Source organism: Macaca nemestrina, chromosome 16 (genome assembly GCF_043159975.1).
Source record: "Macaca nemestrina isolate mMacNem1 chromosome 16, mMacNem.hap1, whole genome shotgun sequence".
Classification (NCBI taxonomy): domain Eukaryota; kingdom Metazoa; phylum Chordata; class Mammalia; order Primates; family Cercopithecidae; genus Macaca; species Macaca nemestrina.
The window spans coordinates 39,085,990-39,109,436 of NC_092140.1; the positions used below are offsets into that span (position 1 = coordinate 39,085,990).

The window sequence follows — 23,447 nt, forward strand, 5'->3', positions numbered from 1 at the left end:
TGATTCACAAAACATAAAAGTATTATTTTAAAATGAACAACTCAATGGCATTTAGTATATTCACAGTGGTATAACAGCACCTCTACTCTAGTTCCAAAACATTTACATAATTCTAAAAGAAAACCCATTAAATAGTTACTTTAAAGTCCTTTTTAATCTGGCCCAAAGTAGAGAGCTGGATATGTCCTGGAATATGGCCCGTACCTTTCTCATTTCATTTGTGCTCACATTGGTTCTTCAGAAATGCCTTCCTTCATTACTGTCCTTAATTAGAAAACCCATTTAAGACCCAAACCAACTCCACATCATTCATGAAGTCTCTGAAATGACATTGGTTTGATCTACTTCTCTCAATTCTAATGCTGACAAATCTAACAATGATGACAGACTATGTTTTTATGGAATTACAATGAACATACAATTTTATTCCATAATTATTTTTAATGATCATAGAGTCAAAGAACCTTAGAAGACAGACTGTTCAAATCCCAACCAGTTCTTTAGGCCATTGCATCTAAGGGGAGAAAAACTGATTTTGGAATCAGAGAAAAACAGAGCTCACACATCTGCACTAGGTAAATGCTCTGGAAAGAGGCTAACTCCACATTAAATCAGTGTGGGAGAGAATGTTACCATGATTGCCAATACTGTCAAAGTTTCTAGTAATAGAAAGTGTTCCAAAACAATTTTTAAAACAAATTGAAACAAAACGTGCAGTGAGGCTGAAAATAATAATGAGAAGAATCTATGAGTGTAAATGTTCAGCATTTGAAAGCTCTCCACAAGGTCGTTACTGGCAAATGCATTTATGTTGGTTGGACCTGGCATGTGAACTAGGCAGGAGAGCCAGAGATTTCCATCCCCACCTGGTTTTACTCCATGGCTTCATCAGTTTCATGGTCCCCATTCCTGCCAGGAGCAAAGCCTGGCACAGGTGAGAATGAATCACAGGAATCAGGAATACTGGAGCTGTAAAAAGCCTATGTGCTTTAGAGGTAACCAAGCCCTATTTCATCATTGTATAGATGAAGAAATGAGGCTCTAGGAAAAGTAGACTGACTTCTGAAATTTACTTAACTGGTAGAGCAAAGTAAGTCTTAGAATCCAAATATTCTGGTGCTGATTCCAAGGCTTTTTCTGCTGCAGAACCTAAATTATTTATTTATATTCATTAAATTTTAATTAACTTACTTATTTCATTTTTGTGTGTAAAGGGTTTTCTTTAAAAGTTCAGTTGGTGAAGGTCAAGGAAATCAGACTCCTTGAAGGTCAAGGAAATCAGACTCAAGGTAAGCATCAAATGTATGTCTATGTTTTCTAAGAAAGTCAAAGATTTACTTATAGGAATTTGCTGTAGTTTCTAAGTCCTGTTATTTCCATATACTATATTGCTAAGGGAGTAAAGAGGAAAGCAATAAGGAATAAGATAAAAGCCCCACATATGAAAAGAGGGGACAGGGGTAATGTTGTAAGAAAACCGACAGCCAAAGTCTAGGCTGCAACAGACACACATCCTGTCCTCAGGATAGGTTTCAGATCTGACTCCAGTTTCTGACTTTCCTATAGATATGCACTCAAATACAGGCCCGGTTGGGCTGAAGGCCACAGAGAGTGTCTAAGGTCTGTGCACCACCATGACCCTTCAGTTATGTGTTGTGTTAATTTAGTAGGGCTGCTCTTACAAAGTTCCACAAACCGGGGGGCTGAAACGCACTGTCTCATAGTTCTGAGGCTAGAAGTCCAAGATCAAGATGTCAGCAAGGTTGGTTCCTTCTGAGGGCCATGAGCAACCTCTGTACTATGCCCGTCTCCTAGCTTTTGGTGGTTTTCTGGCAACCTTTAGCATTTCTTGGCTTGTAGACTCATCACCCTTGCATTAGTCAGCTCAAGCTGCCAGAACAAAATACTACAGACGGGGTGACTTAAACCCCAGAAACAAATTTCTCACAGATCTGGAGACTGAAAAGTCTCAAGATCAAGGTGTGGGTTGATTCCAGTTCTGGTGCGGGCTGTATTCTTCCTTGTGGGTGACTGCCATCTCATTGTGTCCTCACATGGTAGTGGAATGGTTGTAGGGCAGGGAATGAGAGAGAGAGGGGGAGAAAGCGAGAGAGCCCTTTATATAGTGTCTCTTGTTTTCAGAACACAGATCCTTAAAAGAACTAAGGAGGTGTGAATACTGAGACATCACCTAAACTGTCAGATGTCCTGGTCCCGGTAGCTCCTGGTCCCAGGAGAGGGTCCCAGGAGATGCTATGGGTCAAAATTCAAATGTTAAAATTCTACCTTGCAGTTCTTCAGAATGTGATCTGACTTGGAAATGCAGTTGTTTGCAGATGTAATTAGTTAGGGATTAGGGCCCTACCCTTATGAACTCATATAACCTTCAATACTTCAGTGTAGGACCTATCTCCAAATACAGTCCCCTCAAAGGTTAAGACTTTAGCATGAAAATTGTAGGGGTATACAATGCAACACATCACAACTCTGATCTCTGCCTTTGTGTTTACATGGCATTCTTCCAGTGCGAGTGTCTATGTCTGTGTCCAAATAGTCTCCTTTTTATAAGGACTCCAGTCTTATTGAATTATTGGTTCGCTTTAATCTTAACTAATTACATCTGCAAACAACCCAATTTCCAAATAAGGTTACATTCTGAAGTACTGCAAGGTAGAATTTTAACATTTGAATTTTGACCCATAGCATGTATATACCCTCTCCTGCTACCAGGACATCCATCAATTTAGGTGGGGTTTCAGTATTCACTCCTCCATAACAGACCCTGAAACAAGACGTTGTGTGCATGAAGTTATTTGGGAAACACAAGAACTTGAGCAAGGAGTGGGGAAGAGGGCGTGATTAAGTCAGCCTCCACAATGGTCACTTGGAGAATCCCATTAGCCCCATGGGAAAAATACAGGGAACATTATCCCTCCAGGGAGGAAAAGGAACAGGGATATTTAAACACCGATTTCTTTGTCTGTTGGTGGCCAGTGGCTGTTGTGTCCTCCCTCTCTCTTTTTCTTTCTTAGTTATTTGCTTTAGCCTTTTCCAACTCTCCCTGGGGAGAATTCATATTCATGAGCAAAGACACAAATCACCTTCATGCAGCACTTCTACTCCTGCTCCCTTTGAGTACTAATCTGGATTCCTACCAGTCTTCATTTGCCATATTCAGGACAATACTTAGAAACATTCATGTTAAACCAGATTCTCTCCGAAGTCTCACATCTGGCATCATAAAATCACCCGTAGGTGAGCGCTGTTCTGGATACTAAGCTATGTGTTCCCAACTTAGGATCTTACTCTGGGAACTTGCACAGAATCTCTCTACATTCTTTATCTGCCACTAAAACAGAAAAACAAGCATGACTGATATGAAAAGTATAGATAATTTGCTTATTTATAGCATTTAGCAATCTTAATTTATGTTTATGTCTTATCAGTGAACCCCTGCTAATAGAGATTCCATTTTTGCTTAAATTATTTTGGTCTTAGACTGTGGCTTTCCAGGTCATCTCTAAATGTCCTTTTGTTCCCAGAACATTTGGTCCATGAACATGACTGTAATAAAAGCAAAACAAAATAATCAATCCCAAACCCTCTATCAAGCTTTAAATAGACACAACAAAAAGCACAAAGACAAGAGTGAGAATTACTAGCTCCTCAAAAAATGTCATTCCCCAATTATTTCAACTTGTGATGGCAATAATAACAGGTAAGATTTACAAATGCCTGAAGCAGGAAGTGACAGGAGCGAGTGGAGAACTACGTCAACTGCTGCAAGTTTGAGGAAAGTGAAAACAGAGAATTAGTCATTGGGTTTAGCAAAATGCAAGACATAGAGATCATTATAGGAGGTCTTTCAGTGAAGTGGTAGAAAGAAAAACTTGATCAAAGTAAATTGGGCAGAAAAGGGGAAGTGAGAAAGTAGAAATAATAAATATGAACAGTTCTTTTAAGGAGTAGAACTGTCAGGGGAGCAGAGAAAGTAAACTATTTGGAGAGGGGTATGAAGTCAAGGTCGAAAGCATGTACATGTACAAACACACACACACACACACACTTTTAAGACAGACAATATCAAACCATGTTTTTAAGCCAATAGAAATGATTCTAGTAGACAACTGATGATAGTACAGGACAGAGGAGGGGGTAACTGGGCATACATTATTAGGTTGGTGCAAAAGTAATTGTAGTTTTGCCTTTCCTTTCAATGGCAAAAACCAATTACTTTTGCACCCAATAATAGTCAAATAAAAAAGATTAGTGGACAGGGGTCCTTTGACAGAAAAGGAACCCCAAGGCAAGAAAAGGCAGATGGTGTATACAAATGAAGGTGGATATATGGGAGTGATGGGAACAAGAGATTGTTGTCATCGGATTGCATCTATTTTATTAATAAATACAACTCATCCAGGGAGTGGGGGCAAAGGTGGGGAGTGAGAGAAAGAGAAGCGATTGGAGTTTTGAGATGAAAAGTTGTATTTGTTTCCTACCACCATAGCAAATTACCACAAATTGAGAGGCTAAAAGCAACTGAAATTTATTCTGTGACAATTCTAGAAGTCAGAAGTCCAAAATCAAGGTGTTGGAAGGGCCACGCCTCCTCTGAAGACTCTGTGAAAGAATCGTCTCTTGTCTATCCCAGTCTTTGATAGCTCCTGGCATCCCTTGGTTTGTGGCAACGTAACTCTAATTTGTTTTCGTTTTCACACGGCAGTCTTCTTTCCTGGGCCTCTGTGTTTCCAATTTTCCTTTCCTATGTCTTATAAGGTCACCTGTCATTGGATATAGTGCATACCCTAAATCCAGGATCATTTCATTCTGAGATCCTTAATTATAACTGCAAAAAGACCCTGTTTTCCAAAAAGGTCAAATTCACAGGTACTGGGAGTTAGGACTTGGACGTATTTTGGAGGACACCATTCAACCCACTACAAAAGTGTTATATCATAATCATCCAGAAGAATCAGGAAAGTTATATAACTAGGAAAGTGTAGAGAGACTATCTCTCAATGTCAAGGGTCCATATGAACTTTTGATAATAATTTGAAATAAGACCATTCTACATACTGTTGTGATTTTCCTTGGCAATATTCTGCTGCTTGAATGCCAACATGAACTAAGTGGGTAATTAACTTAACCAAAGTTGAAATTTTGTGAGGCATGCATAATAAATAGAATGACCAAAATATTATGAACCCTGAATAGAAGTGGCTATGTAGTGTCGAACTATAGTGTAGTACATAAAAGGTGAGGACAAGAGAAGAGAGATGAATTGTCAAAGTGTCAATGGATTAGAGGTCATTATAAGGTTAAAAAGTAATTGAAATGGGGATGGGGGTGTTTGAATGAGAATGAGTAGAAAGTAATGGCTAGGGGATAGGATACTTAAAATTGAGATTTTGGAGATTAGGGTTTCTCAATTCTAGCTGCCCGTTAGAATAACCAGAGATTCTGAATTAATTGTCTGGGTAGGGCCCTGGAATTGGTATTATCCCAAGAATTACTCACGTACAATATATATGTCCATGGTCCTATGAACATGTATGAAGGTATTGTGGAGGAAATAAAAATCAGTGGAGGTGAAATAAGAGATCAGAATATTACAAAGGTCTCCCCAGGAGTAGGAGGAAATGTGAAAATCTCAGGGGATAGGGGATGATTCTTGGGAGGAAGACATGATGTAGGGACCTCAGGACAGTGGATAACTCTCTAGGATAGTTTTTCGTGGCAAGCAGGAGTACCACAAAGCCTGAAAGATATGCTCAGGTCTAAGAAAATCATCCTTCATATCATTATTTGCTATTTTAAAATGGCACATATATTTAATAAAATGATCATTTTCTAGGGAATAACTTGACAAAAGAGCAGCTGGCTTATACCTTAGAATTAGGCCAGGAATTACCAAACAATTCAAGAGACTCTGACCTACCACCGCGTCTCCCAAGTTGCTTCTGTCAACCTGAAATAATCAAAAGGATTAGAATTTTAAAGTTTATTTGATTGAAAACCTGGGAATTGCCATCCAGGAGACACAGACTTCAGATAAATGAGGTCAGTGCCCCAAAGACAAAAGTTAAGTTCTTGCTTATACAGGCAGAAAACAAAGAAGTTTAGTAAGATTATAACATTTTATATGCAAGGCTGGTTTATGAGTTACAACAATTTAGTTAGTTTGTTTTCTTTTCTGTAGGGTTGGCTTTCATGTTTTCCACTGTAAAAGTGTATTTAACATTTCATCTTAAGACAATGTGATAGCCACGAGGTCTTTGTGTGAGAAAGGTAAGAGGGAAGTTAATCTATAATGAAGATCAACGGTGAAGAGGGAAGGAGGCTTCCCTGGTGCCCTTTAGTCATTTACAGCATTTTACAAAACAACATAGGTAAGGAAGAAGGCTAATCTATAATCAGAGGAACACAGATTACAGGTGCTTAGGTTGCAGCTGCCTGCCATGTAACTCAGGCCTTGTAATCACATTCCTTTAAGGCTCAAAATAATTTATAATTCCAACAGCTTAGACTTTGAATTACTTATTTTCACACTTAAAACCTAAGACCACTGCCAACACCTCCCTCCGTCCTCCAGGAAGGGAGGACAGGGCTTATGCTGGATTGTTAATTATTATTGCCACTGCCTCACTCTGTGGCTGCCATTATCAAATGATCCCAAGAACCAACTCTTGGGCCTCTCCAACTATGTTGTCTTCTCTTCCTTAAACACTCCTTTATCTTTAAGAGATAGCCTGTGATGGCTTCAAAGATAGCCCCCAAGTTCTTATTCCCTTTCTTCTTGAAGTGGACTGGATTTAGTGATTTACTTCAATTAATTATCTAAAGATGGAAATAATGGAATAATACTTTCGAGATAGAATTATACAAAGATTTCAAGTGGGGCTCACACCGCCAATCTTATTTTGCCTGTCAGCTCTGCTTGTTTTTAGGTAGTCTTTTGCAGAATGCAAGAGTTTTTTGGCATTTATATGATATTGGAGCAGACATACCTATATTCTTTAATCCAAATTAGCAAAGTGTCTATCTTCAGCAGGCTAAGTTACCAACTCTTCTCTGTCTCAGTGCTGCTTACTTTAATTATCTGTTTGTTATATATTAGTTTGTTTCCTCTAACAAGATCTCTTTACAGGTATGAATGTCTATCATAAGCTACTGAAGGTCAAACACCACACTGTACATTTTTCTTTTATGATTTGTTGTCCATATAGTCAAGATATCAGTTGAGAATGCATCTTCATGGGAGGACAAGGTATAGAAGCTATACCTTAAAATAGCTTTGCTTTGAATATTTTATATAGCATAAAATTGCATTCTATTAATTTTAAATACCTTTAGACAATAACCAGGCCAATTGTTTGTACAGAAAAAATACCCCCGAACCCAGTGTTTCTCTCCTTCTAAAGATGGCTAATTTTTCATATCTCATCACAAGCATGCCTGAGTGGATGAAACAGAAGCATATGCATATATAATCATCATGTATTTCAGTTCCCCATTCTTGGTTGAATGAAATGAGGATTTAGTTCAGTTTTGGGCAGGTGGTCTTGAGAGCCCCCATTTATTATGAAGGTTTTCATTTGTAAAGACAGAAGCCATTGCCTAGTTTTTAAGTAAAACTGTCTGTTCAAAAGATATCACATTTTATCATTCACTAAACATCAATTGATCTGGAGCACTAATAAAATAATGTCTTATATTTACATGGTTCTTTATATTTACAAACATCTTTTCATATCCTTTCTTCTTTGACCTCCCAACAGATGTGGAGCTAAATATACAGCAGGCTCTTCTATTTCTGCTTTTCAAATGAGGAAACAGAATCGCAGTGAGGTTAAATGACTTGTCCAGATCCCACATCGAGTAAGTTATGGCACCAGAAATTGAACAAGGACTTCTGAGGCCATGACGTGACTGACTGATGTCCTCATGCATTAAATCACCAGAAGGAAAGACTATCATTTACACATGAGCAAACTCAGGTCTGATAGTTTTTGTTACATATGCTTAAACCTTCTTGGGAACAGTCCCCATGCTGTATATTATGTGAAAAGCACAGAAAGCCTGTTCTCCGGTATAACAGTCTGTCTTTCATCACACTCATTTGTGTTTCACATGACTGAGTTTGCTGTTTAGGGAATGCCAAATGTAGAAAAATCAGATAAAACCCAGTGTCCCTGGTTTCAGTCTGTGTGATTATGAACACAATACTGTACTTACAGTAGGATGCCAGAGTGAATAGACGCTGTTGCCTTTGAAAGGATGAGCATTCGTTCTGACCTAATAACTACCTGACGCTGGGTACAATTATCTTTCTTCGAGTGGCACATTATTATTTGACACATTAATTGTTGTGTCATTTCTCTCTGAAAGGCATGTTGGGTGTCTCATACAAGCCAGAGGCTTCCTGAATTAGCCATGTCCGAGTGGTGCAGCACTAATTTACTTTTCCAAACTAAAATCAACCCCATCTCATCACCCGTTTTCAATTACCACAGGCGGACCTGAGCTGCCCTGTGACCTCAATGCTTTCTTCCTGTGCCTTGGCATATCTGATGAACATCAGCGAGGTCCCCCTTACTCACTACAGCTATGAAAGGCCCCTCCTCTGAGGCAAACCACAGAGAGAGAGACATGGCTTTGCAGAATGGAACATTCTTTATGACATAATTCCTGCCCAAGAAGCATTGCACAAGAGTATTAGCATGGTCTCCTTTCTCTTGTGCCCATTCTACCTTGGTTTCTTTCCACTCTTTTCTAGGAAGGGGTCTCTGTATGGAGGACTGTTTCCAAAGCACAAAGACTCTATGGTCTTAGCAAGGCCCAAACATTCAAGTCTGGATGATCTTCTTCCACTGCTGCAGCTGCTCTCTGACATCCTGCACAGGCTGATGGGCTGGCGGCCCTGGGTGTGCCTCTGGGCCTGTCATCTGTCGTGTTGTTAGACCACTGATGAGCTGTCGCTGCTTGCCTTTAAAGTCTGCACTTCTCTCTTTTCCAACTTTGGCTGCCACTAGACAATGAAAATCAAGCAGCCACACAGCCCTTTATCCCCTTCCAGATCCAACTGGTTGAATCAGTCTTGGAGCAGAAAACAGAACCTTCCCATTGTCTTCCCAAACACGTGGGGTGTGCCTGTCCCATGGCAAATTACTGTTAAAAAAAATCAGAATTAGAATGCATTTGATACTGCACACTTTGCTGCTAGTGAATGCCATGTCACCCTGAAGACTCATCTCCCCTTTTGGTTTTAATTGGGTCCTTTTCTGTCGCTTTCTTTTCAGCTTGCACCTGTCCCTGACATATACTGCTGCTGACTACCAAGTGAGTTGTTCAGTGAGCTAGAGGTATGATAAATTAAATATGATATGTATCACTGAATCTGTCTTTGGCTGCTTCATCGTACATTATAATTTGGGAAGGGACTATTAAAATAAAATACTAAGGAATAAGCAGAAACAGCCCACTGTTAACATGTCCAATGGCAAGAGAAAATTACAGGTTTCATTGTATATGCGGCACCATCTGCCTCTTTCCGAGGCTGAGCCTTCGGCTTTCCCAGGGGAAATAGCTGTGGATAAGTTATTCAATTAGAACAGCATTATTGGCCAGCTACCTTGGAGAATTGAGTTGATGATGTTGCGATTATCCTCCTGTACATTCCTTCATGTCTCCGGCAGGCTGCAGTGCACGGCAACTTCCTTAAGTGTTTACTGAGCCCTACAGTAGAGGTGAACAATTGGAATGAAGAATATCAAGGATTCCTGAAAGAAAATCAATTTTGAATGAACTTTTCTTGCTTAGCCACAGCTCCAATATTCTGAGTCATACTGTATTTTTGTGGACTTCCATTGACTTAAGTGACAGAAATGGCAATCGGGGGGACAGTGAATTTCATGATATGCATTTAACCTATGGCACTGCACAAAATAATTACTCATGTACAATTGTAAGGTAAAAAAAAAAATACTCAGGTCTCCTCAACTGTGATATTAATCTTAGGGAATGGGGAAATCTCATAGGAGCATAATGCCATTTTAATGAAGACTTTAGCTGTTCTTCAAAAATATTTGTATCATAAAAAATAGTAATTATTTATGAGTCACTCTCTCAGGAGGTCAGATCCCTTCAAGGGTCATGCCATCAACCAAAAACTTCCTAAATGGGAGCTTTTGGGAGTGTTCATTGTTATCTCTAGGATCCTGTGGTTTGTAACTAGAAGACCCAACAATATTCCTTTTGCCTCACAAAAATATTTATAATATTTTTACATTTTTAAAACTCATTGATGCTTAAAGAAAGTTAGACATAAAGAAAAATATTAAAATCTAAAACAATTTATTTTCACATTTCTCACAAATATGTATATACACATCCAAGTATGCTCTGGTATGTCAAATATTTTCAGGGTGCATATCCACACCCCAGGGGCAGTTCAGGCGATCTTCTATGACTGTTAATTGGGCAGGAAAGCCAACGTGCTCCTCTTCACTGGTTCAGATTCTGATGGCTTTGGAAGGTATCTGTCTGTATTTCTGTTTCATAAATTGGAAGAATTACGTTTATATTCTTTGTCTTTGCGTGTGTGTGTGTGTGTGTGATGCCGATATTTTAAGATACTCATTTTTAAGGGCCTCTTATATATTAGGACATAAACCCTCTATTGCAAAAAATGTTTTCCCCAGCATGTCATTAACTTTCATTTAGTTGTTGATATTTCTGATATTCAAAAGTGTTATTTGCAAGTAATCAGATCTACTTTTTCACTTGTGTTGTTTTCACCACATTATGTGTAAAGTCTTCACTTGAGATAAGTTAAATATTTACTTACATTTTCTTGGCTTAAAAGTTGAAATGTATTTTCTTTTAACTAATGCATTAGATATGTATGCATGTATGTTTGTGTGTATTTAGCATAGAATGGTCTAAGATAAATGTATCTATGAGATCCAGTTATATTATCAAAAACACTAACATCTCAGTGTCTAAACACACATTTTTTTCCTTGCTCATGTAAAGTCTATGTGTGTCCTGAAAGCTTTTGGACAGATGCCCTCCACAGCAACAACAACAAGAACAAATTAAGAATTTGGACTGCACGTTTACCTGTTAAAAACCTTTAAGCTCCGTTTTTCAGAGTACTTCCATATTATGGCACCCCCATCTCAACCCAAAGCTCTGGGTTCACTGTGGAAGAGGAGGAGAATGTGGGAAATGAGTCCATCAGCTCTCATGTACTTTGGGCCGGAAAATAATGCATTGCCTCCTGATAGACACAGTCAGGCTATGGGACCCGTCATCTAGCCCCAGCCTACTGACTAGAGGAGTGAAAAAGGAGAACTGGAAATATTGCTAAGGACTGGTAGTATCTGCCACAATTTACCCTTTTGTTTCTCCAGATATTCAGTGCAGTCTCCCTGTGGTATAGATATGTATGACAATTATACCTACCTCCCGTCTAAGAGAGAAAGCCCCACGGTCTTCCTCAGTTATGGCACTGAGCTCAAAGTCCAGAATCCAGAATCTCTGAGTGATACAATTGTCCCTCCGTATCCATGGGGGTTTGGTTCCAGGACCCCCATAGATATCCAATCCACAGATGCTCAAATCACTGATATAAAATGGTGCAGTATCTGCACACAACTTATACATATCCTTCCATATATTTTAAATCATTTTTATATTACTTACAACACCTAATACAATGTAAATACTATGTAAATAGTTAATGCTATATTGTTTTGTTTATATTAGTTTTTATTGTTATATTGTTTTTATTGAGTTTTTAAAAAATATTTTCTATCCACAGATGGTCGAATCCTTGGATACAAAATCCTTGCATACTGTACTCTCCATGTCAAGTCTACAGGTAGCTCCCATAGCTTTGGAAACCTAGCAACTAAAATGACAAGTTATCTGGCACTTACACATGTCATAATTGAAAAAGGAAACAGGAGTCCCTGTTCCTGAAAAATTCTGAATTCCTTCCAGGCAGACGTTTTTTGAGTACCCTACCTTCATGAGGCCCAGACTCTGCTCTCCTGGAGGATCCAGCTTGGTTCTTGGTCTCTGTGTCTTCTGTCTCCACCCTCAGGGAGATATTTTTCCTTTCCTTTCTCCCTTCTTGGGCTCATATAAGATGGATCCTAGAGAATATGAAGTTTTCTTAGCCTACTTCCTACTCAGGGCCTGAGAGGTGTTTTAGCACGCCGCCCAGGGCCGCTCTGAATGCAGCCTAACACAAATTTGTAACCTTTCTTAAAATATCACGAGTTTTTGTTGTTGTTGTTGTTGTTGTTGTTGTTGTTGTTTTTGGTTTTTGGCTTTGCTCATCAGCTATCACTAGTGTTAGTTAGTTTGACAATTCTTCTTCTTCCAGTGTGGCCCAGGGAAGCCAAAAGATTGGACACCCTTGTTTTAGAGTCTCAAACACTTTTAGTGCAGGCTCACAGTTTCTTAAGCAATACAACTCTCTTAAAACTTTGTTGGTTTTTCTAACCTATTGAATTCCAATTAATTCCATGTGCCAATAGCTACAGCTACGATTCTTTATCTAACACACTTCTCACTTCATCTGTATTTCTTTACACTCGTGTGCCTGTACCTCTCCCAGCTTGAAGACCCCGGTAGTTTTCTTGAGTCTATCTGGATTTGATGACAGAATGGAACCCTTAAGCTCTTTTACCTGAGCTATTTTTCCAATTGAAAAGATTACTGGGCCTCAGGCCCTTAGTTTGATCTTTCCCTAAGGCATTTTTATCTCATTAATTCCTTTTTATGAGTAAAAGTACAGTCTAAATCTATTATTTATTTTTGTTGCTGTTGCTTGTTTGTTTTTGTAAACAGCTCAATTTTAACGTCTTTTAACATTTTCTCTTTTACTATTTAGGATTGAAAGCAATTACTGGTTTAACTCATTCAAGACCCCAAATATCTGAACTATTTTTTTCATTCTTGCTGGCAAACAGATAATACTTTTCAGAACTGTTTTTCTTATAATTCCTTATCAAATACAACCCATAGTGACCAGCACAGATTAATATCTGCTTTGCGAGTTCTCATGCTAGAGACACACATTCATTGGGTACACATTCTGCCTCGCACATTATCGGAGGGAACAGTCTTACCAAATGAGTTCCCGCTGCAAAACCTGGAGCTCCATCTTTCTAGACACAGGCGTCTGCAACAGAGGAAAGAGCATGGACAATCATTCACTGGCTCCTAATTAATTTATCAGAGCCCGTTGATCAGAAAGGGACATGTAGCTCTGCAACATATAGTATATCCACAGAAAGGAGGAATATTGGAAATATGGGTAATATCTAGAAATCTCTATGCAAACAAAAGTTTAACTTGTGTTTTCTTCCAAAAGACAAATTTTCCCAATTTGTTAAATATCCCCCTTTACCCATTGGTCCCTTTAAAAATAAAATATTTCATAATCTGTCACAGGAGTAGAAAAATAACAAAAAAATAAATACTTCATACATAGTTAGGGTTACAAGGAATAAATCAACAAGTATTTGTGGATACCTACTGTCCAGTGCAAGAAATTAAATTCCCCAGTAGCCTATCCAATTGCATTTACTTTCCTACCCAGTTATCTTTTTTAGTTACTTTTTTTTTTTTTTGAGACAGGTTCTCACTCTGTCCCCCAGGCTGGAATACCATGAAAAGGAAAGATCATGGCTCACTGCAGCCTCTAACTCCTGAGCTCACATGATCCTCCTGCCTTAGCCACCTAAAGCACTGGGATTACAGGCGTGGGCCACTGTGCCTGGTCTTCTTATTATTTTTAATTGACACATAATATTAAACACATTTATGGGGTAAGATGTGAGATTTTGGTACCTGTTTACAAGATGTAATGATTAATTACATCAGGGTGATTATCACATACATCACTTCAAACATTTATCATTTCTTTGTGTTGGGAACAGTTATAATCCACTCTTCTAGCTATCTGAAAATATACAATAAGTTGTTAACTGTAGTCAGCCTATTGTGTGATAGAACACTTAACCTATTCTTTCTGTCTAGCTGTACTTTTGTATTGGTTAACCAACCTCTTACTACATAGTTCTCACATCCTTCCCTTCCTCTAGTAACCACTACTATACTCTCTACTGGTATGAGATCACATTTTTTAGCTTACACATGTGAATGAGAATACATGGCATTTATCTTTATGTGCCTAAGTTATTTTGCCTAACAATGTCCTCCAAGCTCATCCACATTCTGAGTTCTCAAGTATTAGTGTTAGTCCATGTCACGTGTGTCTATTGATTTTTATTGTCAATTAATTCTTACATTCATATCATACTCTTTTATTTACTCAGGTTATATAACATGCATTTCTTAGTTCATTTTCTGTTGCTTATAACAGAATACCTGCAACTTTGAAATTCATAAAGAAAAGGAGTTTCTTTCTTACAGTTATAGAGGCTGAGGAGTAAAGCGGGAGGGGCTGCATTTGGTGAGGGCCTTCTTGCTGGGGGAGACGCTGCAGATTCCCAAGGCAGAAGAAGGTATCCATGGTGAGGGGGCTGAGCGTGGTAGCTCAGGTCTTACTTCCTTTCAGAAAGCCACCAGTCCCCTTACCACGATAACTTATCAATCCATTAGCCCACTGGTTTATTAATCTACCTAGGAATAGATTAATTCATTCATGAGAACAGAGCCCTCATAACCCAATCCCCTCTTAAAGTCCCTACCTCTCCACACTGCCACATTCGTGATTAAGTTTTGGAGGGGACAAACATTCAAACCATGACGATATTCTAATATCTGATAGGACAAGTACCCCTCCTCTCCCTTTATGAAATGATTATTTTTTAAATTTTACTTATTTGTTTATTCTTCCTCCAGGAAATTTAACATTTCAGTCAAGTTAAAGAAGTTCTACTGGAACTTTTATTTGGTTGCCATTAAATGTATGCATTAAATTAAAATAAAAATATTTCAGATATTCCATCTTTTTATCTACTAGTCTGGCATGTCTACATTTTAAAATTATTTCTCATAATTCTCTAGAAAATATTATCTTTTCTTCATATAATTATCATGTACTTTTTGTTATAAAAATGCCTAAGAATTTAATTTCTGCTGTGATTTGATCTTTTGTTTTTTCGTCGGTTTATAGATCAAAATTTATAGGACATAGGAAAAGAAAGCATTTTTTTTCATTTGTTCGGTGCATGTAATTTAAGTGATTTTTTCCATCACTTTTCTGGGTTTAATAATTACATAATTATATAATCTATTAATTATTTTGTCTATTTCCTATCGCTAGACAACTAATTTCTACTTCATATTTCATTGTATTTTTCAGAATTTTAAGAGCAATGTAAAAATAATAAATAAGTCCATTAATAAGGATCATTGCTTTATTATTTTAATGAAACACTTCTAAAACTTTCAATTATGATAAAAATTTAAGATTGCAATGTTTATCATATTGAGTTATCTTGCCATATCTAGTTTTACCAAAAAAAAGTCAGCAAGAGATGTTACATTTTATCAAAGGCCTGTGGCCTTTAATTCATATTCACATATGTTATGGTTTGCTTTGGTTGAATTTTACCCATAGCAGTGGTGTATCAAGGGCAGGCAGTGGGAGCTGTCTGGCCTGGGTACAGGCCATTGTTTAGAATTTAGAGCGACAAACATGTTTTGTCTAGGAGGAGTATTTTATCTCTGACATCATATAGAATTGAAAGTACATGATCATAATAAAAAGCAGAAGGACTTTTATTAATTTTATTGTTGTTTTAAAATGCTCTATAACAGTGTATCCTTTTGTAATTATAGCCAGGGCTGATGGCTCCCACTATCCTGTCTCTGGTAAGACATTGCCTATCAACCCTTGTAATGTAATAGATTTTCCAGAATAAGCCATCCTTATACTCCTATGAATAGATTAATTCATTCATGAGAACAGAGCCCTCATAAGCCAAACACCTCTTAAAGTCCATACCTCTCAATACTGCCACGTTGGTGATTAAATTTTAGAGGGGACAAACATTTAAACCACGGCAATATTGTAGAATCTGATAAGGGTAAGCGCCTTTTCCTCTCTGTATTTGGAGAATTCTTCTGTATACACACTGTGTAGAATTCAGTTTGTAGGTTTTCTGTAGAAAACTTACATTATATTTGTATTATATTTATTTATATTATAGTTATACTATATATACAAACTATAAATATACCTATATATTAAATATAACTATAAACTATAAATATAACTATATATTAAATAAATATGTTTATATTATATTTATTTATATTATAGTTATAACTATAACTATTATTTCATTATATATTTTATTTATATCTATTTTAGATATATAATATATATTCTATTATATACTACATATAAAATGAAGTAATACTTTTGAATAGACAATGTATAAATATATAATGAAGTAATCATTTTTAATAGAAAACCTACAAACATATACATATATATATATATATATATTTTTTTTTTTTTAAGTTTTGGAGACAGGGTCTCACTCTGCTGCCCAGACTGGAGTGTCTTTGCCCAGTCATAGCTCACTGCAGCCTTGGACACTTGGGCTCAAGTTATCTTCCTATCTCAGCCTCCAATGTAGCAGAGACTGTAGGCACATGCTGCTGTGACTGGTTAGTTCTTCTTTTCAAAAACGTTTTTTGTAGAGATGTGAGGGTGTCCCACTATGTGGCCCAGGCTAGTCTCGAACTTCTGGCTTCAAGTCATCCTCCCGCCTTGGCCTCCCAAAGTTCTGGGATTACAGGCATGAGCTACTGTGCCTGGCATTAATTCTATATTTATATTAGGAATTGGTGTATAATTTTGCAGGCTCGGGGGTGATCAGACATATCATACTTTGGTATCAGAATTGTATTTACTACATAAAGCAGATTAGATAATTATCCTTTATTGAGTTTTAATATTTATTTAATTTTACATCCATTAACTTGAGAACAGAGTACATGGAAGAAAACTATTCCTTGAGAGTTTGAAATAACTATCCATTAAAGTGTCTGAGTGTTTACTTAATAAATTTCAAATTGTCTTTCAAGTTTTTTAAATTAGAATTTTTACTTTTCAATAAAGAAAATAAGCATTTCACTGATATTTTAAAATAGTGACAAAGTGATTCTACAAATTTTGTCTGTTATTTCACCCTATTATTCCTTATTTTGTGTATCTGAGTGAGTTCTAGTACTCCTGAATTATATTTTTCAGAATTCTGTCTGCAGTTCTTTCATACTATTGGAATTTAATTTATTATTTTTTCTACTACTCTGTATTTTGATTCATTGACTTATGCTATTATCTTTACTAATTTATGTTTTTTTAAACTTCCCTAATTTTTGGCTCAATTAATATGTCCTTCTCCTGATAACTGTTTAAGGAGCATTAAGGAATAAAATGGACAGTTAATGGATAGTGGTATTATTTTCTTTATATTCTATAATATCTAACATTATTTTAGATTTTTCTTTGATACAGTATTATTTAGGAGCACTTAAATTTCTATATATTTTTTCTTTTGTCAATTTGTTATTAATAATTTTACTCTGATTATTGAATATGATCTGTTCAACTTGTGTTTTGGGGACAAATGAATTTTTGTGGCCTAGTTAATGGTCTTGAAACTTTGTTGAAATATTGTTTTATTAAAAATTGTATTTATCGAAAGGTCTCTAGAGTAAACAAAAACTCAATTTTCAAATGAAATTGATCATTTGGCACCCTGACATGGTTCAGACAAAATGTACTTATTTCCAAGAACGTTCAATAGTAAGTGAATTGGTGTCACATCACTTTTTGTATTTGTACCCAATATAGAAAGACCTGGGTTCAAATACCAGCTCTGCTACAAGTGCTGTGGTTTGAATGTGTCCTCCAAAAAGCATGTGTTGGAAACTTCATCCCCAATGTGTCGGTGTTGGGAGGTGGAGCTTAACAGAAGGTGTTTAGGTCATGAGGGCTCTACCTTCATCAATGGATTAATGCCAATTTTGAAAGAGCCTGGGTCTGCAAATTCAACCTCTTACACTTTCTCACCCTTTCTTTGCTCTTCCTCCATGGGATGACACAACAAGACACCCCTCACCACATGCGGCCCCTCAGTTTTAGACTTCCCAGCCTCCACACCATGAGCCAAATACATTTCTGTTACTTACAAGCCAGGTGCAGGTATTCTGTTATAGCAAAATAAACAAATGAAGAAAACAAGTCACTAAATTCCGACCTCTTAGTTTTCTTGCCTTAGTAAATGACAAGAATAATACCGACTTTGAGGTGTCTTGTGTGAGAATTAATGAATGTCAAGTGCAGTGTCTGCCAATAATCGACACTGTAAAACATTGGTTCTTCCTATTTTCATTACTTCTGGGAAGAGGTTCTTTTAATTATTTGTGAGACTCTGCTGATTCCTTGCTCACTCTGTCTTGAGTACACTTTTTCATTCTGTTCTCTTGGCTCTCAGTATAGTTAGTCATCTCTACAGTCTGTCTTGTGCATTAGCAGTGAGGGGATTTTATATCTTCCCAGCTTTTGACAGAAAGAATAACTGCTGTTCTTATAGCAGTTATAAGCTGAAATTATATCTCCCAATTCCCTAAAACATGGATTCTTTGACTTTTCCTGAGCAAAAGTAGGGGGAGAACAACCAGAGAATTTTACTGTTTGGCCATTTCGCAAATTCTGTTAAGAGCACAACAGGTCTCCTCGGTGTATATATCTAATCTATTATGCTTGTAGCTTACTATAGAGATGATTTGTTTGCTCTAGCAATTTTTCACATTGAAAATGTACACAAAACTTGGAATTATTGCTAAAGCTTCTGATTAACTTATATTTTGAGCTATTATATAGAAATATGACTTGCTGGTCAATAAATAACAACATTTCAAAAACAACTAAATGATTGTGGAATATTTTAATTGGTTGTTTGGAAAATGTATATTTTAGCCCAAATCTGAGTACATATTAATCACTTAGCATTAATTCTTGATTTTTTTATTTCAATTTGCAGAAGAAACAGAAAAACTTCTCTGTGAGTTTTAGAAAAAGTACAGTCATCATATTCTTTATTTTTGCATAGCCCCATATAACTAAATATCCTTTTGCCAAAATACTTACGTTTCAATTGCCTTTGAAAACCCCTAAATTTTTCTGTATTCAGAAAGCATTCACCTGGCCATTAACATAAGATCATTACCATTTGTTTGCAGAGATATTCCTATTAATAATATTACTATGTAAACATGCCAGTTAGCAGAAAAGGTCAATATATTACAATAGTTCTTTTGGCAAAGAACATAACCTGAATCTGAAGAGAAAGTAATAGGAGAGCATTTAAGTAATCCTTGTGAGATTACAAAATATGGATGAAGTTTGTAAGTTAGCAAATAAACAGGTCATCAGAGATAGCATATGTAAAATTATTAACTATTGAATAGCCCTCATAAAATATCCTTCCAACACAGTCTGAATCTTCAGATGTCATATGTCACATAGTAATCATTATCATTTGTATTAATTAACATACACATTATCATTTGTGTGTTTCATGGAATAATGTAAGACTTCATACTAATGACTTTATACATATTAGATAATATGCCTGTCACAGTAATACTATGAATTGTCATATTATCTTTATTGTTAACTTAATCACAGGGCTTGTTAATATTGGAACTAGTTTTCAAATATAGTTGATCTTCCTCTCATATATGGATGGATCTCAAAATTTCCTACAGATTTTCCCCGATGCTGTAGCATTGAAACTACTTTTCAACAAAAACTGACTTAATACCAACAGTGGGATTGCATCTAGGAGGAGCCACAGTATGGGACTTCAGGCCAGTAAACTGGTAACAGGCAGAAAGGACACAGATATTACAGGCTGGAAAGCTGGTGGACTAGAGTTATTACATGGAAAATATTTGTAAACATGTTTCTAGTGAGTTACTGTAAACATATTACATACTAATCAAGGATGTAGCATTAAGGAAAATGGGTAGGACATTTAAAAATGTTAATATAATGGGCTCACATGAAAGAGATGTATGTGGGTTTAATTCATCAAGTTTGCTCTGATTAAGGAAGTTCTTTCTGCTTGAGACAAGAAATTTATGTTGACTGGGATTCTGATAATTTGACAACACATGGGGTTGAAAAAGTTACTTGGGGAATTCTGAGAATACAGTGACATCATGGTTTTTAATCTCTGCAGGTCCCTACCCCCTATAAAAACAGACAGAATATACAAAATAATTTTAATAAAAGAACCTCACAATCACCAACTACATCAAAACTAGGTAATATAACATCACTATGACTCCCCCAAATAAAAGTACATGGCGACAAATCAACTAAAAGACCTGTCTTGTATATGCATCTATGCAGGAAGAAATGAAGAGAAGCAACAGAATTTCAGATAGACCCTGACAGGAAACTCAAAATTGCCAGCAGCTACTCTGCAAAGTGTGACAAGCTAATTTAAGAATAGCAGCGGAAACTTGTAGGAGTTTTTGAAGGATCCAATTTGTGATTGAGTACAGTGTTTACCAGACTTTCTGAAATTTGGAGTATTCTGCTGTATGAACTCTCAAAATAATCAGCCAACTTTCCCTCTAGGAAAATTCCCTAATCTGATGATTCTTTTGGGAGTAGAATCCAAATTGATCAAAACAGGGATCATAGGGGCAAATAAATTGAAATGGCCCAAATAAACATATGAGAAAGGAACGCAGGCCAGGAAATCTCAAAAAGTAAGAGGCCATGCTTTTGAACACTCCATGAGATTCACTAAAGTGTACTATAAAACTTTTTTCTTTAAGCAATACTGGCGTGTCTCTTACCGCTTAAAGTATTAAAAAAACATTTCCTGGAAATTCAGTGAAAGAATTATAATCAAATCCCATACAAAGTTACTATAAAAAATAAGACAAAAGATAAATTATATTCCTACAGAATATAGAAGTTTCCTTACCAATATATGCAATCAGTTAGGTCTTACAGATTTATTCAAACTCTTGATTACTGTTGATAAAACACACTTGCATTTCCAGGTCACGGATAAAAGATAAAATGTCACGAAGAACAAAATTACTTTGAATTAGAAAAGGTCAGCAATGGGAAGGGTGCGGGGACTCACACCTGTAATCCTAGCACTTTAGGAGGCCGAGGCGGGCAGCTAACAAAGAGATAACAAAGTCAGGAAATCGAGACCATCTTGGCTAACACGGTGAAACCCAGTCTTTACTAAAAATACAAAAAAAAAAAAAGAACAAAGAAAAAAGAAAAAAAAAATTAGCCGGGCGTGATGGGGGCGCTTGTAGTCCCAGCTACTCTGGAGGCTGAGGCAGGAGAATGGCAGGAGGCTGAGGCAGGAGAATGGCGTGAACCCGGAGGTGGAGCTTGCAGTGGGTCGAGATTGCGCCACTGCATTTGGGCCTGGGTGACAGAGCGAGACTCCGTCTCAAAAGAAAAAAGAAAAAAAAGAAAAAGAGAAAGTCAGAAATGAGATCATAGAACTCAGCAAAATATTAGAAAACATATATTAAGAAATGAAGTCTAAACTAGAAGGAACATAGGATAGAAAAAACACAATAGAGAAATAGAAAGAAAAAAGAAGAAATATTTAAAAATCAACAAGAAAGAGAAAGATTAAAGGATTCCAGAGAAAAAATGTTAAAATATATGCACAATAGGAGCCTCCAAAGAGGAAAATCAAAACGATGAAATGGAAACAAGATTAAAAATGAAAATTCAAAAAGCTTCCTTGAAATAAAATACAGTTGAAACTATACGCTAAAATGACACTACTTAGCTAGGAAAAGTCAACTCAAAATGACAAATTCTAGGCATATTCTAGTAAAATTACTGATCCTACAGAATAAAGTAAAATAAAATAAAATAAAGTAAGAAAAAGAAATAAATAAAATGGGAGATTTCCAAAACAGATCAAGCCACTTATGAAGGAAACAAAAACAGATTTTGAGCATATTTCTCAATAATGATACTTTATGCCAAATCACCATAGTGTAAAATACATTTAGCTACACAGGAGAAGAAATTAAAATTGAGGATGTATTTTACATCCAGCCAAACTAATTGTCAGATATAGAGGCCACAGAAATATGGTTGTAAATATCATTCGTGTTCCCATAAACCTCTATGAAGAAAGCTATTAGGAAATTATCTTCCAACAACCAAAAGTGCAAGAGAACTATCAACTTAAGGACTTTTGATAAATATTAAAAATGTTTACATGGAAAACTTAAATTAATGATGGTCATAAAGGAGACAGTATAATATATAGTAGCTGTATACTCTGACAATGTAGATATAGGACAATTATCAAAAATGATGGGAGAAAGCAAATAAGTATAAAAAGTATAAAAAGAGTACTAGACATAAGTGGGTATTACTTTAAATCATATGTCTTAAGACAGGGAAAGGAAAAGATAAAATTAACAGCTAATATCAATATTGCTTATCATAGGAAACCAATATGCAATAAGCAAAAAAGGAAAAGGGCATTGAAAAAACAAATAGGGCTCTAATATAATAATACTGATATAAAATTACCCATTAGAATAAAAATATAGACTTTCTTAAATACTAAAATATCTAAAAGAGAGAATGAGAATAAAAGACCATTTAATGACAAACTATTCATATAAAAACTTGTACAAATACTAAAGTAACATTAAAAGTATTACTAAATAGATGAAATATATAAACACACATAATCTGAAATTCTCCTTTTATTTATAAGATATATATACATATATATTTATTATATATATAGTTTAAGTAAAAGCAAATTTGTAGATTGGCCGACAAAAAATATCACATAACTTAAAGTGATTCAGAAGAATGTTTTTATTTTCATTTTAAGGATTGATGAAAATGTACTGGACAAATGAGGATAAAAGACAGCAGGGTTACAATCTTGATATCTGAGAAGATAGAATTTAGAACAAAACAAATGCACTGAAAGAAACAAAGGTTACTATTGGATGTCAAAGACTACAATTCAAATAATTTTTATTAATACATGTACATCTAATGCCACAACAAGCTTTAATAAAGCAGAAATTACAGGAGATGCAAGGAAAAATAGAAATACAGCGAAAAAGAAGTGTGAGGAGTGGAACTAAATCCTACAAAATAGTAAAACATACTGCTAAGTCTGTAGTTTTAAAAGTATGGTATTAGCGAAGATAGCCAGAGGAACAGAAGAGAAAATTTAGAATTAGGCCCATTTATATATTAATTTAGTGTACAATAAAGGCAATATCTCAAATTAGTGGAAAACTATATATTTTTTAAAACGTGGTGAAAAAAGTATACTTGGGTGAATTTCAAATGAACAAGAGATTCTATTAAAGAAATGAAGCCATACAAATAATAGAAGGAAACT

General features: G+C 36.1%; 1 protein-coding gene and 1 long non-coding RNA gene across 8 annotated transcripts in view; one reads left to right on the plus strand and one right to left on the minus strand.

Annotated features, from left to right (window-relative positions):
* The window catches only part of LOC139359089 (uncharacterized), a 672,031-nt gene extending 664,165 nt beyond the window's left edge, over positions 1-7,866 (plus strand). Inside the window, exons 9-12 of one of the 6 annotated variants that reach the window (XR_011614724.1) lie at positions 454-575; positions 1,215-1,289; positions 5,855-7,267; positions 7,779-7,861. The gene's annotated coding sequence lies outside the window, so the exon portion shown is untranslated. Of the gene's footprint in view, positions 1-453; positions 576-1,214; positions 1,290-5,854; positions 7,268-7,778 lie in introns of all 6 variants that reach the window. The other 5 variants (XR_011614726.1, XR_011614727.1, XR_011614728.1 and 2 more) reach the window with 5 other exon arrangements.
* A 344-nt stretch (positions 7,867-8,210) lies between these two features.
* On the minus strand, positions 8,211-11,527 carry LOC105481746 (uncharacterized). Of its 2 annotated transcripts, none has more exons than XR_011614734.1 (3): positions 11,467-11,527; positions 9,632-9,735; positions 8,211-9,168 (listed from the first exon to the last, which is right to left on the minus strand). It is a non-coding gene; the product is annotated as an uncharacterized lncRNA (long non-coding RNA). The 2 variants fall into 2 exon arrangements; XR_987157.2 differs by having other exon boundaries at positions 9,632-9,779.
* Between the last annotated feature and the right edge of the window lie 11,920 nt (positions 11,528-23,447).